At 44.1% G+C, this 7,062-nt stretch overlaps 1 long non-coding RNA gene across 1 annotated transcript; it reads left to right on the top strand.

Moving 5' to 3' along the window:
- The first annotated feature begins 3,427 nt into the window (after window positions 1-3,427).
- LOC142573110 (uncharacterized) lies at window positions 3,428-5,982 on the top strand. The gene is made up of 3 exons (XR_012826222.1): window positions 3,428-3,930; window positions 4,565-4,673; window positions 5,788-5,982. It is a non-coding gene; the product is annotated as an uncharacterized LOC142573110 (long non-coding RNA).
- Window positions 5,983-7,062: the final 1,080 nt, after the last annotated feature.

Genomic DNA, 7,062 nt, shown 5'->3' with positions numbered 1-7,062 from the left:
GCATGTGAGGGCCGACCTTGCAACAAGACTTCGTCCTCAACGTGATGCTTTAAAGCGTTGCGCAAGTGTAACACAAGGGCTTTTCGTTAATGAATTGGCCAGCCATCAATGAAGGGCGGCAACAACGTAGCCTGACGGCGCAGTCCATACGACAACCTAGTCGCTTTCTGTTTAAAAGTTTACTTGCAGTCTTAAGCTACACATGTTTTCGGCACCGCGCTGACGCTGACGAGCTACCAGTGCAGTTTCAAGGCAATACATGACAGGAGCGTTTGTAGCGGCGTGCGTTCGAGCGCTTACTTTTTTTCTTTTCTTTTTCAGGGGACTTCCCGGCACGCGGGTTTGCGCACGACCCTTCCAAGATGTTTCGCGACTAACTCGCTAGGCCTGGGCGCATGCGCCGTCGCACCATGAAAAGGGCAGATTTGCCTCAGGCGAGAAGGGAACAAAGGGATTCCGGAGTAGGTAAGGGGGAGAAAGCGTTCCCGCACACAAAACACGATGTTAACATTCGAAATGTCACCGAAGTCGTGGCGCAGCCCTATTGAAAAATTTGTATGAGAAATTGAACGAGATGTATGCATGTCGTACAGATTTGACGAGAAATTGAACGATATGTATGCATGTCGCACAGATTTGACGAGAAATGAACGATATGAAATGCGTATTGAACGAACTCTCGTAGAAAACGAGCAAGATCTGTATGATGTGCTACACAGACTTTTACGAAGTGCACGAGATTTATGCGATGTGCGATAAGAATGCGTAGAGCTTGTATGACATGTGTGCGATGAGTTGCGTAGACCTGACGAGATTATGTATCACGTGTGTGAGGTGGCGTGTGATGTGTACGCACTGTAGTCGTATGAGCAACTTGATCTTTGAGGATGACTATGAATTGCATACAAAGTGTGTGTACTCAAGTCGTAGTGCATACAAAAGCTCATTAATGACAGATTTATGATGAGTTGTTTGTAGTACATGCAAGAGCATGATCAATGTGCTGTATGATCACATTGAACCATTGTGACACATATATACCAGCATAAACTACAGAGCAAATAAGATGTTCAGAGTTCAACTTCTGGAATTTCATGCAACGAACACATATACTTCCCCATCAAAGCTGGTGTCGGTACTTTTGATGCAATGATTTTCACTTGGGGACATATTCTCGGATGAACACTTATGGCGATACTACTGCCTTTGCATGACGCATTCCTCGACCAGCCAATAGGCACTGGATAGCACCATGATATTGTTGAAAGCTATCATCAGAGAATGAATCCTTTGTTCAGAGTGGATCTGCCTAAGATTTTATTGCAATATAGGAGTCAGATACCATCAAAGTTTCATAATAAAATGCTATATGTTTGTTTGTGCACACAATAAAATAATCTGGCAATGTGATTATAGCACATTGGAAACACTTCAAACAAGGACGAGTTGGCAAAGTTTATTGCAGGAAGTTTGATCAGTGACAAATTATGCATGCACTTTGTCACATCCTAATAATATTGCTTTGCATCAGAGATATCAGTCAGAGGTAGTAATGGGCGAAATTGAACCTGCATATTTTCCAAATAGCCAAGTGCGTCAACCACAATACTGTCAAATACAAATCTGCTAAGAGCATGTTAGTGCCTGTTTATGTCAAATTCTAGAAGGTAGGCATGGGATTGGCCATGCATGCCCACATATAAAAATAAAAAGCACAACCACAAAACAGTGTAATAGGTTGGTGAACAGATAGCAAAAATAGCAGTCAAAATCCATCGCACTTTGTCACAAATAAATAAAAAAATATGGTAATAACAATAACAATCCCTAAATATGTCATGTGATCCATTGTGGTCATAATCACAGTTACTGCTGTGAAAAATTATTTGCACTAAGTTTTTCACAACTTGCTAAGAGAGCTTGACCTAGTAAAAAATCCTCATATGTGCACAGCAGTGGCAAAAAACGAGATGAACGTCGCAACTTGGTATCTGCCTACATACTACACAAAACTGAATTTGAATTTAAAGGAGAAATGACAAAGCAGTTCGTGTGCCAATGATGGTTAAGCGCACTGCAATGCCTTGCAATGTGTTGAAAGCTGACCTCCAAGCAACCAAAATGTAAGTGACCCTACAGTGAAGCAGGGTCTTTAAATGACGAACGTGTATCACATCCTGGCGTTCGCGGACGCAGTCACCAAATGAAAAACACCTTTGCAAATCGCAATAACGACGAATGTCACGCGCGCACACACAGACAGAATGCGAGCAGTTTCCGAAAGCACTCACGAAAGACTGTACGGACGTAGGTACGCATTCGACACATATCAGAAGCGCGCGCGGGCGCACACACACACACACACACACACACACACACACACACACACACACACACACACACACACACACACACACACACACACACACACGCACAAAAGGCGAGCAGTTTCCGAAAGCACTCGCCAAAGACGGTACGGATGTTTTTACAAGAAAGCAAATCCCGCCGGCGTGGCACCATTTCCCGAAGCACAAACAACACCACTCATTAACAGTACACATCCGTAGAACGGCGCACAACAAGCCTGAACAAAGTGCACACCACTCGACGCCAAATCTGTCGTCGATTACGTCGCTGAGAAACACGAACACCTTCTAACATTCACAAACCAAACCACGATGTGCTGCGAACTTCAAACAGATTTTACGGCCCTGTCCGGTTGATAGTGCTGCTCCACAGGCTGTCCTCGCTGTTGAAAGCAATGTCAGCAAAGTTGTTGAAAAAGGTCGCCTAAAACACGCAAGAACATTGAAATAATACGCCTGTACTACCCACGCTACCCATGCGATCACGGTTACCGGAACCACAGACGGCAAAGTAAACAAAAGACGTCATTTCCCCTCATTTCGGACCGAGAATTATAGTTACTTTCTCAGCCGCACGACTCTTCCTTTCGAGCAAGGCGCGACTAGTTCCTGGGACTGTGAGGGCGCTGCGGTCGAGCTCTGCACCAAGTGAGCGGTGCTGCTCTGCTGACAAGTGCACGTTAGTTGCGGGTGTTTGCGCTTCTTGTGCTGTAGCCGATTTTATTTTCTCACTGCGTGTGCCTTGTTACTGTCCTCGTGCACGTGGCTGCCGGTCGAGCTCTTTTGCGTCCGGTCCAAGTTTTCCGCTCACGGAGACGCCAGTACCGGCGAAGTGTGGGTCACCGAGCGTTAACATTGCGTGCGCACTTTGGTTTGTAGACCCACTTTTTTTTTCATCTCATTCCTTTCTTCGGACCTGCACCCCTAGGTATGTTGTCTGTAAAATATTATACTTCAGCTTAAACAACAACAGCAAGAAATAACGGCTCCTTTATTCAGCGAGCACCATGTAAATGCCGAGTGCCGCGACAAACACCCATAATCGTGCCAGGCTATAGCAGACGACGCTCGGACGCTTGGCGCGGAGGTCGATGGCAGCGCTGCGGTGGCGGGAACGGCAGCGGGCTAAATGGTGCGCATAGGCTAGGAGTTGGGGCACTTAAAGAGATCTATAAACGTTATTGCGGCGGACCGGGCGGTCGATGTGGTACTGATCGTTTGATCATATTTACGCGGTGCTTAGAGAACATGTGCTCCTTTTTTGTGTGAATTAAAGATCACTAAGCCCTGGGTCCTGTGCAATGCTATTAGCTCGCTGTATGTTTCTTGCGGTGCGCCGTTGTTGGTTATCGTAGTGCGGTCCACACGCGCTTTCTTTGTGCCCGGCTCATGAGAAGCTGGTGTACTCTCGCCGCTCCCGCCTCGGCTCACAGTGCACGGAAGAATGTGTTCATAGTTGTGCTATCGCGTGCTGTAGTTCACCGCAATTCAACACTACGCTGGACGGACTGTTGGTACAGTCGATGCGGCGTGAACGGACACGAAGGAGCACTCGCCTCAGAAGGTAAGTCCGGCGCCTAGCGCATTCTTATGGTTCTTGTAGTGTATCTTGTCATGCGCAGCAGAAGATTAGTACAGCTACAAAAACAGTAACAGTGATTCCCTAATGTTCGTTCGATATCGTAGTGCACATTTAGCAAAACGTTTCACGAAAATTACCCCGAGATTGATGTTGTTGAGAGCTTCATCTATTTTTTATTTTCTTTTTGTTATGAAGTATGCTAGCGCCGGGGCATCGCTTCGTCTGAACGGGCACAAAAATTCAAGCAGGGAATGTCACTGCTTCTGTACGTAATTTCTCAGCAAGAAATCGTATAGACAATTCTAGAAGTACGTTGATGTGTTGTGCAAATGATCTGACTCGTGAGAAGATTTTAGCTTGTATGCAAACTTTGATGCGTATAGATTGTCGCCAAGGCAACCTGTATTTCTTGTGTCTAGTGTTCTGTTTGTTTTCGTGCCTTTGACACGTTGAATAACTGCCTGTGATGTAAGAATGAAATATTTAATTTGTCTAAGCGGATGCAGCTTCTTGTAGCTGGCTGTACGAGAGCTTTCCACAATTTGACGCGGTGTTGTTAAATCACAAGTTTGCAGATTCAGCAGTGATTACAATAAGCTGAACATTTATTGTTTAGGGATGTCACAATTTCCTGAGACGGAGGCATCTCTGCACCACAAAGGAGACTGCGGCACTATGCAGCCTGAACAGCACGACAAAGCATCTGATCTGCCTGCTTTGACAAGGTACGTACAAAACGGTCACAGCCATTTATGTGTTCTAGGTTCTGTTCGTGTATTTGGTACCTGCCAACTTTGCCGATTAGTTTCTGCTTTTCCAAGTGTGCTGTTTGTGTACAGTGTGTCAAGGTAAATAATGGTTATTAATGTATGCATAGAAAAATGTGGGCGCTAAGACAAAGCTTTAGGAAACAGCGTGCTGTCTTTCCAACGCAGGATTTCTGTCTAGAATTTTTGCAAAATATGAAGTGCAGAGGCTGGCAGGTTTGGCAAACAATGTTCAACACTTTTGCTTTAGATTTTAATATAGCCAGTTCATTATCTGTCCCTAGTATAGCATAGCGTCAAGCTTGAAGCTGATCTCTGATGTCACGTCAGTTGCAGGATGTGATAACGTAGTATCACAAACTGCTTGTTACGCATATCAGTCAACATGGTGCAGTGGTCACAGGTGCGAGTATAACCGAAAGCTGGGCATTCTTTGCCCTTCTGCACATGATGTGGGATAGAGCTTGAGCTATGCTATAGTGGCACCATCTCCCTCACCTTCTCTTCCTCATTACTTTGTTAACTTGCAGTAAAATGCACAACTTCTAGAGGCTTAATTATGGTGTTGGCTGCTAAACTTGGCTTATGTGAATTTCAGTAGTCTTGGGTACCCTCAAAGCCATGCTGTACTTTGCATGCATTTTAAAATGGTCAATTTGAAATATGTGATTGGCTGTGGCATTCTCAGAGAAACAAGGCCTCTTGTGAATAATGAATACATGCATTATTCGCATTTTCTAATACTCTTTCAAGAAGCAGCCTATAGGCTGCTCCCCGAAGAAGTGACCACCTTTGCTTACCATACGTGGCAGTCTGGTCCAGTTTACTTAACCTGTCTGCCATCTATGCACGAGGAGGACAGAAGCAAAAAAAGGGACCTTCGATTAATGTTTTTGCACAGATGGTTCATACATAGCACTTTTTTTATCTTGCAGGCTTTGTTAACTCAAAGCTTTTTCTGGGCGAATAACAGTATTTCATTCCTATTTATACCTAATAAGAATTACTTTGTTCGTAGTGTCACTTGTTATATTATACTCTTGTGAGAATAAGCTCACTTGTTTTAATGCAGATGTGGCTGGGCCTGCAGAAAGAGTGTAAGCAGACTACTGTGTTGCTGATCAGTGCTGGTGCTGATCTCTACGTCTGAGTTGGCCTCACAACGTCCAGGCACAACTGTGCTTTGCTTCATTGACAAGCTAATATGATATAGACACCTTGCACCTCAGTATCAGTTTTGAGAAATATGCTGAGACACAAGGGTTGGCCTTGGTGATAAATACACTCGTGTTCTTTTTTTAAAGCGTTCTTCTTGCAGTGTTCCTCATGTACATGTTTTCAGAAGATACTTAAATGCAAACCACCATGGAACTTATTTATGCCTTAAAGTAGCACTCTTTCACCAAAAAAAGCCTTATTTAATGCACAATTCATAGGAAAGGTGAGGAAGTGACAGGAGATAAGTCTAACAACCATCCAGTTTTACTGCTTGCACAGCACTATAAAGCGAGAGGTGAAAGGGCAAGAACAGATAAATCGAAAATGCATGTTGCTCACACAACTGCGAAAAGGACACACGGCATGGCTACTATGACGCATGTTATACAATGATAAATAAGCAGTCTTGCTATTTGATAGTCCACTGGTGGTGGAGCCAGCTTGCAGATTCCCTCTCACACATATAAGGAAATCTTAACGAATTTCGCCAGCACTGTGGTCCTTATACATTGCCACAGTTGCACAGTTTTCAAACGAAATAATGCAAGTGAGCTTTTCACTACCAAGTGATCACGAAATAACCTGAGCATTCAGTTAACATGGTTGCAAATCCAGTCATTTATACATTGGTCTGTTTTGCCGACGTAGTGTCTACTGCACGGCAGTGATATTTAATATCCATCAATACCCCTGTGCTCTACGTACTCTTTCTTGCATGCTTTTTTTCACAGGTAGTGGAAGATTACTTGATTCGAGAACAATTTGGTTTGTTCTACACATGATAGTGAACTTGCCAGTCTTATAATAAACGTGGAATTAGGTAGAAAAATGTGGTATTTCTTATGGTGCCCTGGTGCATTCAGTTGGTGCAGATGCTTCAAGCTTGTATTCAGATGCTTCAAGCTTGTATTGACAAAAATTGGGATGAAGCCATAGGAGGAGAGTTGTAAAAGTGTAACGAAAGCCTCCTGATAGATACGCTGAGTGGTGCTGCTGTGGACACTTATTGGTTATCCCTACTGGGTAACGCTGTTAGGGTTATGGATGCTTTGACACTGTAGGGCCTACATGATGGCTAGCATTACAGAACACATTAAAACGACTTTAGGGATACGTATCGTGCTATGGT

This window comes from Dermacentor variabilis, chromosome 2 (genome assembly GCF_050947875.1).
Source record: "Dermacentor variabilis isolate Ectoservices chromosome 2, ASM5094787v1, whole genome shotgun sequence".
NCBI classification, from domain to species: Eukaryota; Metazoa; Arthropoda; class Arachnida; order Ixodida; family Ixodidae; genus Dermacentor; species Dermacentor variabilis.
The sequence above is the reverse complement of the archived record's forward strand: the minus strand, read 5'-3'. Positions and strand labels throughout refer to the sequence as shown.